We start from the raw sequence: 11,872 nt of genomic DNA on the forward strand, positions 1-11,872 counted from the left end.
CTGCAGGGTCTCAGGTGGGCTTAGCAGCCTGAGACCCCGCAGAGCCCACCACAGACCCTGCAGAGCCCACCTGGGACCACAGAAACATTTTTACTCACTTCAGAAATTTCTGATATGAGAAAGCTGGTCGGATGACGAGTGAAGCGTCTTCAGGTAAAATACAGCGAGTCCAGTTGCCTCGATTTATTTTTTACAGATATTCTCTGTAGCAAGCTTCCTACATTGTTGCAAGGTTTGTGTATTGGTTGTAGCAGGGCTTGTGTGTCAGCTGTAGCCCTCCGGTATTCACTAGTGGCCGGGCCCTGCCCCTCGATTGCGCTTCTGTTTTTGGCTCCGCCCCCTGTTGTGAGGGGTGGGGCCTGTCGGTGGTCACGTGATTGGGCTGCTCAGTCTAAAATGCCCGGGCCTATTTTTAGTCCCAGTCCGGCCCTGTTCATCGCTGACGAGTTCTGAGAAACCGGAAACCACAAGTCACTAATATATCATCAGAAGTCGTTTTCAGTTTTATGTGAACGGAAGACGGGGGAAAACAAAATGAAGAAATGACTCTCTGGAATCCCTAATCGCACCTAAACCTACAGATATGAAAGGGGCCTTATTGTGAGTGTATATTGGTGTCTGTAGTACCAAACCGGATACAGTTATATTTTCTTTTAAAGTATGAAATTTGGCAAGCGGCCCCCAAGAGAGAAAAAAATTTGTCGAGTGGCCCCTAAGACGGAAGAGGCGGGGGGCAAAGACGGAGCTCCAGTCGGGCGGCGAAGATGACAAGGAGGCCAGGCAGCCCCAAGCCTAAATACACCACTGGATGTCCGGTTCCTGAACGGATCGTTCTTTTGAATGGATTATTTTCAGTGACCTGGAGGAGTCCATTCATCTGAGTGAAATGGTTCATAGGAAGCAAACAGCTCAGTGTGGAATGTATAGGAGAGCGGCTCAGTGAGGGCTCAGCTTCTGCCAGCCCCTCCCTGCAACCAATCAAAGAGAGCTCAGCTCCTGCCAGCCCCTCCCTCCAACCATAGAAAGAGTGAACAGGAAGTGATGTAAAGCACAAGAACAATTGGTAGCAGGAGATGTTAAAAAAAGTCTTGCAGTGTGTAGAGGTCAGTAGTCAGTGAAGCGCAGAGTGCAGCGGTCAGAAAGAAGTAACGAGCAGAAGTCAATAGCCAGTGATCCACAGAGGTCAGTAGCCGATGACCCACAAAGTGCGGAGGTCAGTAGTCGTGATGTGCAGAGGTCAGTAGTCAGTGACGCGCAGAGGTCAGTAGTCGGTGACCGTCAGAGTGCAGAAGTCAGTAGTCGTGACGCGCAGAGTGGAGCGGTCAGTAGTCAGCGACACACAGAGTGGAGCGGTCAGTAGTCAGCGACGTGCAGTAGTCAGCGACGTGCAGAAGTCAGTAGTCAGCGACGTGCAGAGTGCAGTAGTCAGCGACGTGCAGTAGTCAGCGACGTGCAGCGGTCAGTGGCGTGCAGAGATCAGTAGTCAGCGACACACAGAGTGGAGCAGTCAGTAGTCAGTGACGTGCAGAGGTCAATAGTCAGCGACGCGCAGAGTGTAACGGTCAGTAGTCAGCGACGTGCAGAGAGCAGCGGTCAGTAGTCAGCGACGCGCAGAGTGCAGCGGTCAGTAGTCATGCTGCGCAGAGTGCTGCGCTCAGTGGCCACGAAGCGCAGAATGCAGTGGTGCAATCCTGACATCAAAGACACCGATGATTTGTTATGTAAGCTTAGGATGTGTACAACCTTTTTGATGTTGATTGGTAATTGGCCATCATGGACCTTCCTTCACTCTACACCTGCATACCTAACTCTGCAGCACTTGTTGCCGTTGACCATTTTCTCTTGTGTAAAGAAACGTCGGACATTCCTATGGCTTTCATCCTGAGTTGTCTTGAATTTGTACTTGATAATAACTAGGGATGCAGCTATATATATACATATCTGCCGCCGAAACATATCGGGCGAAAATGGCACTTTTGGCATAATGCCGAAAGTGCCATTTTCCTGCCGATACATCGGCGCATCCCTGGTTTCTTTCCTCCCCCTGGGCGCTGCTCTGTGTCCCAGCGGGGAGGAGAGAAAGTGACAGCCGGCCGAGCGCTGCTGGAGGAGAACACTGTGAGCGGCCGGCGTCTCTCCTCCCACACCGCTCAGCCTCCTATTACAATCAGAGAGCGGTGTGGGGGCGGAGACAGCCAGCGGTGTCACAGGAGGCGGAGCTCTCCTCATTGCTCCGCTCGCTCAGCCTCCTGTGACAGCGAGTCAGAGAGGAGAGCGGGTACAAGGAGTCGGTGATCAGTGATCGCTGAGTGTTTGTAGATAATTGAGGACAGAGTATGGTTACTATATCCTAAATTATGAATGAATGGGAAGTGATTCACATCACATCTACCTCACTTCCTGTCCATTCATAGTTGTGGTTATTGTAAACACACAATGTTCTCATGTTATGAATGATCAGGAACACTCAGTATAGAGGATTCCTGCTCATTGATAACAGGGTCTGCAGAAAAAAAGATTGAGGACTCTGTGTGTCTCTGAGGGCTCTGTGTGTCTCTGAGGGAAAAACAATTTGAAAAAATAAAAATAAAAAACATTTTTGGTTTCGGCCTGACTTCTTTTTTTATTTCGGTTTCGTTTCGGATTTGAAATCTCCATTTTGGTGAACCTTTTTAGAACCTGTTTACATTTCAGGACAAGATGTACAAACAAATTTGAGTGACGGCTGTGGGCAGCTCGGCCACTCCTTCCTTTCCAAACCTCTTTTTTTTGGCTGTCTGGAGGAACGTCTTGTATACAAATCACCCCTTTAAATGAAGCATGTGTGAAGGTGTCTATGAGATACATAGATGACATTTTCATTATAAGGGACAGCAGTGCTCATGCCTTCAAACAATTTGTCTCAGAATTGAACAGCATGTTTTCTGGGGATGGTAATTTTAATCCCATTCTGTCAGAACGAGTGATTGCCTCTCTGAATGTGCTTGTATCTGTACACGATCAGAAAATATCCATATCCGTACACACCACACCCACAGATAGAAACACACTTCTACACTATCAAAGTGCACATCCACAGCATTTACTCAATAACCTCCCTATTTTTGTGCACCGCCCCTGGTTAGTCTATGACATTATCATCACTTTTCATGTTGCTCCATATGAATAAGTATGTATATTGTATACCTGTATATATGAAGGTTAATTACATTAATATTGCATTATTGGTTTTGCCACTTTGATTTTACCAGCGGGCCTGCTGAACGATGTTGGCAGCTTTCTTTCATCTTCTTTTTTTCTCTATCTTCCTTCTTTTAAAGTCTATCCACCTTATAACACCCCCCCTCCCTCCTTCTTTTCTTTTGTCTTTATTCCATCTTTCCCCCTTCTTTGCCCATGCCTTTATTCCCTCTTCCTCCTTTTTTCTGCCTTGTGCCATCCTCATTTGTATACTGAGCATGCCCAACTGCACTCCTAGGCCACTCTCAGGGGGCGTAACTAGAAATCACAGGGCCCCATAGCAAAATTTTGTATGGGGCCCCCGTGATTGCTAGTTATGCCACTTGCAGAGCTCCAGCGGAGAGTGACCCTGCAGAGCCCACCATAGACTCTCTATAGTGGGCTCTGCTGGGTCTGATATCTCTTACCTGTCAGCGCCTCTGTGGTCGCCGGGCCCCACCTCCTGTTCCGTCCCCGCCTCCTCTGCTATTGACGGGCTCCGCCTTCTCTTACATCACTGGCCCCACCTGCTCTTAGGTCGCTGGCCAGTGATGTAAGAGGAGGCGGGCCCCGCCTCCTCCATTCTGAACACCGCCCTCATCTGCCGCAGCGGCTGGCTGTCTCTGACACAGCTCCGCAGCGGCTATGAGGGGAAATGCGCCGTGGCCGCTGAGGAGCTGTGTCTGTGACAGCCAGCACCCCCACATGCCACGCTATGGCGATTGTTACGCCACTGGCCACTCTGTATAATAGCGTTCCTGGTTGCCATGATGCCCTAAACCCACACTGAGCATGCGCGGGTGGTCTGGAGCACAAAGCATCCCCGATTGGTGCAATCCTGGAGCACAAAGCGTCCCTGATTGGTGGAATCCTGGAGCACAGAGCGTCCCTGATTGGTGGAATTCTGGAGCACAGAGCGTCCCTGATTGGTGGAATCCTGGAGCACAGAGGGTCGATTATTGGTGGAATCCTGGAGCACAGAGTGTCGAAGATTGGTGGAATCCTGGAGCACAGAGCGTCCCTCATTGGTGGAATCCTGGAGCACAGAGCGTCCCTCATTGGTGGAAACCTGGAGCACAGAGCGTCCCTCATTGGTGGAATCCTGGAGCACAGAGCGTCCCGGTTCACATCTTCAGTTGTCAGATTACGATTGGATCGCCGGCACTCATACCGGTTGTTCTCCAGTGCTTCCCTCTGCAGTTCGGTTACATCCTCACAGCATGACCTATGCAGTCATAAGGGTAACAATAGCATATTTATTCTTTCCTATATTATGGATACATTGTATTTGTTATTGCTGTTCAAATTCTGACACTTGGCGGGAATATGACGTCAGCGGGGGCTGGGGGACAGGGTTTCTGACGACTGATTTACACTGGTTTGTTCACATACTGTATGTTGCTTTGGTATATAAGGATTTCAATTCTAATATGCTACTGTCATATTGAGCCTGATGAAGGGGACCCTGTGTGGCCTTGAAACGTTGTAAATGTGACAACATGCATCAATAAAAAGAAGACGCGTCCGGTAAGAAGAGTCCGGTAAGGAGTGTGGCAGGACTCGTATACATATTAACCTCTTGCCGTCCGCCCGTAGTAAAAAAACGGACGGACGGCACGGCAGCATCTGCGGGTTGCCGTCGCCAGACGGCATTTTTTTTCTGCAAGATCAGACACTCCAATATTTTCGTTGGACCGCCTTTAGCTTTGATTAAGGGACACATACACCGTGGCATCATTTTGATAATCACAACATTTATTTCCATTCAGAGTTGCATTCATTTCTCACCAAGGTCTTGCAGTGACGATGGGAGAGTTGGACCACTTCATAAAGTCTTCTCCAGCACATCCCAAAGATTCTCAATGGAGATAAAGCGGACATGTACACTCAAAAATCTAATTCTACCAATGCATCCCTCTATGTACGATGATTAGTAATAACACAGACGTGACAGGTGTAAAATGCTGTGATTGTGAAATACTTACACTGGCAGAGCGTTCACTTCCTGCTTTGAAAGTTCAAAGGACTTCAGTTTGCCAAAGCGATGCACACTGGGATTGTCTCGTCATCAGCCGAGCATTGCTGGGAAATCTCATCTGCAATCTCGCGGGATCTCAGGGAAAGGCATTTTCCTCCCCTGAGATGATGTGCATGGTCACATGTCCTGGTCACATGTGCCAGAAATCCAGGAAGTAAAAGGAGATCTAGTAATCTTCCCTTACTAAACATGGCCACTGTCAGAAGAATGGGAAAGAAAAGAGAAATAGGGTATGCAAAGAATACAAAGCCGGCAATTATCTAGAAGTATCTGTGTGTAGCGAGTGATTTCCACTCCCTGGTTGCCACATTTTCTTCAAGCGAAACCCGAACACTCAGGCGACGCGCAGACATTTTTTGGGGAAAATAAGTCGTAGCTTATTCATATGTAAATAGCGCCACCCATTCATATGTAAATATCACAGTTGAGACTGTTTTCAGTGGGGGGCCAGCAGCCCCTATCATAATTTTGGTTGCCCCTGTCTGCTTGACATCTTGTGTCCGGGTTTCTGCTGCCATGAAACCCGAACACAGCATTCAAAACCTGGACTGTCCGGGTGAATCCTGGACAGGTGGCAACCCTATTCCACTCACCTCATAGTTCTAGCCGACCTGCGACAATGAGACTGTCACAGGTCGGCTCAGTAGATCGGGAGGTGAGCGAACACATAGCGGCGTTCGCTCACCTCTCGATCCTGTCATGGCTCTCTGCCGTGCCAGGGGAGGGGCTGGATTCCCCCCGCTCCGATCCTCCAGCGCTGACTGACGGAACGGACGGGGGAGGGGGCGGGTACAGCTGGCTCTGCCTCTAGATAGGCAGAGCCAGCTGTCACTCACGCAGCTGGGCGGATCTCGACATCGATGTCGGGATCCGCTCCGGTTGCGGCGCCTCAGTATATAGGGAGCTGTAACTCGCGGTATACTGAGCCTAGGGTGACGGGAGGACGCTAGGTTGTGTCCTCCCGTTACCCTAAGGAGAACTATGGGGAAAAGCCCTGACCCCATAGTTCTCCTTTAAAAGAAACGAGTGGATGCGTCCTTTATGCGCTCACCATTTGTGCTAACTTCGCCAAACGTCACAGTGTGTTTGTTGTTATTTTAACGATCTGGGTAAAGGTCCGCTTTAAGGCCTGGACTCTGTGGTGGCCAATCCATGTGTGACATTGATGTCTCATGCCCCCTGAACCACTCAGGTTGGACTTGATGGACATATGTCTTTATTCAACCCCAAATACTATGTAACTATGTACCGTATTTGTCGCTCCATAAGACGCACTTTTTTCCCCCCAAAAGGAGGGGGAAAATGTGCCTGCGTCTTATGGAGCGAATCCCGACGCCCGAGACATGCAGTTTCGGGCGCCGGGCGAGTAGTAGGAGCCACTGCTCGTTTAATACGAGTGATCTGACGAGATCACTCGTATTAAAGCCGAGCAGCGGCGACCGAGATCACCATAGAGCAGACGAAGAACGGACTTGCTTCGTCTGCTCTGTGTGATCACTGAGACCGTGGCGCTGCAATCACAGCGCCACCTGTCTCAGCGGTCACTAACTGCAGCTTCTGTCATAGAAGCTGTGACAGAAGCTAGTCTGTCGAGTGCTCCATAAGGCGCGCCGGACCTCCCTGCGTCCTATGGTCCGGTGCGTCTTATGGACCGCAAAATACGGTAACTCTTTTACAATCTTGGAATATGTCCAATGTGCCATCAGGGAAGAGAAAGTCAATTCATGGCAAAACCTGATCATTCAGTATATTCAGGTCGGCAGCTGACCTAATTTTTTGGGCACATAACGTTGCTGAACCTAGACCTGACCAATTGCACTAACCCCGGATCATAACACTGCTTCCCACAGACTTGTACAAAACAAGTGGCGGCTTCCCCGCTGTACATTTAGCTCGGCTTGCCCAAAGCAGGGCTAAATGTAGAAAACAACTACCCGCCCGGCACTGCATGCCCCGGGCATCGGGAGATAGAAATTCCATACCCCCGCTGCCCCTCTTCTCCCTGCTGCCCCAAGGTCGGGCCTTGGTTGGCCTTGTGGGAAATCCGGCCCTGATTATAGGTATTAGGCCAGCGTTGTTAGCTGCAGACTGACATTGTACGCTGGAGCAAAGTCTGTGATCTACAAGGACCCCAAATACTTTTCCATCACAGTCTCACCCAGAGGAGCCCCTCTCAATTAGTATGTTTCATTCATATTTGTATCACTCCCGGGATCTCCCATCAGTGACCAGCAGCCCCCAGTTGGCCATCGCAGTGTCACTGATACAAATAACCATCCCGGAGCCTCATCTGTTCTCCTCATTTTTGGGGTTTCTTCATTTTCCATCTCTCAGCTCCGATCTTCTGTTTTCCTTTTAAACTCATTTTGCTTCTTTTCTGCATATTAATCATAACAAAACTTGTGGTTGGAATTTGTTGTCGCTATGAAAGTTCTGTCCACATTTCTGATGTGTCTCCTCTCCCAGGTCTCCTGTGTCTCCTGATCACATCCGTGTCATCCGGACCGGTGTATGTACGGAGCGGAGCGGACATCACGGGATGTGGTATGACGTGTCCTCAGGATGATGTTACTCTGGAGCTGTACAGACATTGTGGAGGGAAGGAGAAGACATTGCTGGAACGTCACTGTTATTACAACAAAACTAAATCACATGACCCCATACTTCACCTGGACACAAGGAGCGGCTGCTGGAAGCTGACACCGGCCAGGAAGGATGATTCCTGTGTGTATAAGATCTGGTGTCACTGTGGTCCGGGATATCTAATGTCCTCTACAGACATCCGTGTGCTGGGTAAGAGGCCGTATACTGCATCACACTGTTGGAAATGAGACAACATATGCTACAGGGCTGTGGAATTCCTATCGCCTGACGCCCGGGACAGGCAGTTTTGGGCGCTGGGCGAGTAGTTTTTTAGTACATTTAGCCCTGCTTCGGACAAGCCGAGCTAAATGTACAGCGGGGAGCCGCCGCTCATTTTTATACAAGTGATCAGATCACTTCTATGAAACGAGCAGCGGCGATCGTGTCCATCCGCACCCCCCGCTGTGGTTTTTGGGGTTCCCCTGCTTAGACCACGACACAACAGTCCAGCAATAGAGCCTGTAGAGCAGATAAGGAACGTCCGTTCTTACATAGTTACATAGTATTTGGGGTTGAATAAAGACATACGTCCATGAAGTCCAACCCATATAGGTCCACGCATCTTCGTCTGCTCTATGTGATCAGTGAGACCGCGGCGCTGAAATCACAGCGCCACCTGCCTCTGCTGTTAGAACATCTGTTCTTTGTTGTAGGGCAGGTTCCATAAAGAGAACCTGTCACCTCTAAATTATCACATAGGGGCTTGTAAGCCCCTATGTGAAAGGAATAAAATTAAGTGGGGAAAAAAAGTGAAAAAAATTATTACAAAATAAGAAAAAAAAGTAAAAAATAAAAGTGATAAAGTTAAAAAAAAAAAATTTAAACCAACCCCGCTGCCCCCGCCATCTGCATGTAAATAAATGCATGTGTAGGACATTGTGCGTTGAGTGCTGCCGCCATTCCATTGTGGTAGACAGGCAACAGAACACACACACACCACTTTCCCAGGTACTGGAGGGTTGTGTGATATAGAGCCTTGGTTCTCAACTGGTGGGTTGTGACCCAAAAGTGGGTTCAGTGGGTCACCGCGTGCCTTCCACATTTTAGGTGAGAGGCTCCTCTGCCTCCCCCTAGCGCAGTAATGTCAGTTCTCACTCCGAGCAGCCATTCAAAATATGCTGCCCGGCGCCATGTGTCAGCTTGAGCTGAGGTGGGTCTATGGTCGCGATGGAGCTCCATCCATACGTGCATTGCTTACAGCTCCCTCATGTGTCCTGTAGAGGTGCCGGGACTGCACTGATGTCACATTCTGGCTCCCGGCACCTCTAAAGGGCGCACATGGGGAGCTGTACAAGCAATGCACGTATGGATGGGGCTCCGTCACAGCGCAGCAGCCCACACTGGACCCCAGGCTGAGGATCCCCTCCAGTTCTCGTAAGGTAGAGAGACTGGGGTGGATCTTAAAAAAAAACAAAAAAATTTGCCTTACTACTTGGGTCACAACTTAATGACCAAATACAAATGTGGGTCCTGAGGTTACACAGGTTGAGAACCACTGGTATAGAGTATATAGCTCACAGCACAAAGTGGAGGCATATGCAGTATATAAAGTAAAGCACAGTGTAGGGAGTGGTATGAAGCATATATATATATAATGTAAATGGGTAAGCCGTATTAGTCCAGTAGAGAAGATGTATAAAAAAGACAAAAACGCAGTATTGCAGTGTGCAATGATACCTTTCTTATTGGACTAACAAAATATATAAAAGACAAGCTTTCGAGAGTTAACCTCTCTTCTTCAGGTCAGAAGCAATACTGATCAACATGACAACATTTGTAAATAATAATGATTTATTGGTCATCCTATGTTTATTTATTCTGTGTTCTAGTTATCAGGATACATTCTTTACTCCCAGGTCCAACATTTATGACACCCCAATAACCCCACTAATAAGAAAGATATCATTGCACACTGCAATACTGTGTTTACCCTCCATTGCCCTAATCTCCTCCACCCGGCGTACCCGCATAGAAATTGCCGGGGAGGAGGTGTTTCTCCAAAGGCTCGGGATGCAAGATTAAGCCGCATCCAGCAAGTGGCGCACCACCGATCGGGAGAAAGCTTTCCTGAACATTGGAATGTTGTGTAGCAGGAAGATTGAGGGGGTCCAACGGAAGGTCAGATTCCATAAACTTTTGTACAATGTCACGGACCGTAGACCAGAATTGTGCTAAAGCAGGGCAAGGCCAAAAAACATGGAGTAGAGTACCCCCATCTGTGTTACATCTCCAACAGACATCGACAACTCCACCATATATTTTGTGTAAGAGCGCCGGTGTGCGGTACCATCTCATAAGGATCTTATAATTGGTCTCCTGATATTTAGGTCTTTTATATATTTTGTTAGTCCAATAAGAAAGGTATCATTGCATACTACAATACTCCGTTTTGTTTTTATATATATATATATATAGTATATAGCACAGTGTACAGAGCGGAGTGGTATGGTGTATAGATCGTACAGCACAATGTACAGAGTTGGGCTGCAACTAACGATTATTTTCTCAATCGGATAAAAAAATGAAATAAATACCGCCCCTAATTTAAAATAAAATACACAGACGCCGAGTTACAAACATAAAGTTTAAATTGCAATAGCCAATAGCAGACTGGCTATTACACCCGCTCACTGCTTGCTGCGCCCTCCTCCCAGCGTAGAGGAGAGAGCTAGGGGATCCAACCAATTAGGATCAAACAGATACACTGCGCTAATAAATAATCATAATGCGTGAATAATAACGTTTATTTATGATTAGTAGGATGACCTCCTATTAGAAAGGGGTTTTTAGGATGGTGTTGATTATTATAGGTAGTGATGGTTTTGAAACTGGCTAAGAAGGAGTTAAATAGGATTTTGAGTGACCTCCAGTGGCCACTTTTATTACAATGGCTATGTATGTAGACTTCCTGTCCCATGAGTGACCTCTGGTGGCCATATTTATTATTACAATTAGAGGTGCACCGAAATGGAAATTTCTAAACTGAAATAAAAAATAATGTCAGACCGAAACCGAAAATGTTTTATATTTTAATTTTTTAATATTTATTTATTTTTATTAATTTTTGTATTAAATATTTGTATTTTTTACTTACTTTTAGGGGTTTAAACAGATCCCTGACATTTCCCTTTTAAAATAGAAAAAGAGATTGAGGACAGAGAGCCCTCAGAGACACAGAGCCCTCAGACACACACACAGAGTCCTCAGAGAGACGCAGAGTCCTCAGAGACACAGAGCCCTCAGACACACACACAGAGTCCTCAGAGAGACGCAGAGTCCTCAGAGACACAGAGCCCTCAGACACACACACAGAGTCCTCAGAGAGACGCAGAGTCCTCAGAGACACAGAGCCCTCAGACACACACACAGAGTCCTCAGAGAGACGCAGAGTCCTCAGAGACACAGAGCCCTCAGACACACACACAGAGTCCTCAGAGAGACGCAGAGTCCTCAGAGACACAGAGCCCTCAGACACACACACAGAGTCCTCAGAGAGACGCAGAGTCCTCAGAGACACAGAGCCCTCAGACACACACACAGAGTCCTCAGAGAGACGCAGAGTCCTCAGAGACACAGAGCCCTCAGACACACACACAGAGTCCTCAGAGAGACGCAGAGTCCTCAGAGACACAGAGCCCTCAGACACACACACAGAGTCCTCAGAGAGACGCAGAGTCCTCAGAGACACAGAGCCCTCAGACACACACACAGAGTCCTCAGAGAGACGCAGAGTCCTCAGAGACACAGAGCCCTCAGACACACACACAGAGTCCTCAGAGAGACGCAGAGTCCTCAGAGACACAGAGCCCTCAGACACACACACAGAGTCCTCAGAGAGACGCAGAGTCCTCAGAGACACAGAGCCCTCAGACACACACACAGAGTCCTCAGAGAGACGCAGAGTCCTCAGAGACACAGAGCCCTCAGACACACACACAGAGTCCTCAGAGAGACGCAGAGTCCTCAGAGACA

The 11,872-nt window shown here is 48.2% G+C and overlaps 1 long non-coding RNA gene across 1 annotated transcript; it reads right to left on the bottom strand.

Annotated features, from left to right (window-relative positions):
- Nucleotides 1-253: 253 nt before the first annotated feature.
- On the bottom strand, nt 254-8,001 carry LOC108801727. Its single transcript, XR_001942165.1, has 3 exons — nt 7,922-8,001; nt 7,186-7,187; nt 254-268 (listed from the first exon to the last, which is right to left on the bottom strand). It is a non-coding gene; the product is annotated as an uncharacterized LOC108801727 (long non-coding RNA).
- Between the last annotated feature and the right edge of the window lie 3,871 nt (nt 8,002-11,872).

Source organism: Nanorana parkeri, unplaced genomic scaffold (assembly GCF_000935625.1).
Source record: "Nanorana parkeri isolate BGI_ZX_2015 unplaced genomic scaffold, ASM93562v1 scaffold2465, whole genome shotgun sequence".
NCBI classification, from domain to species: domain Eukaryota; kingdom Metazoa; phylum Chordata; class Amphibia; order Anura; family Dicroglossidae; genus Nanorana; species Nanorana parkeri.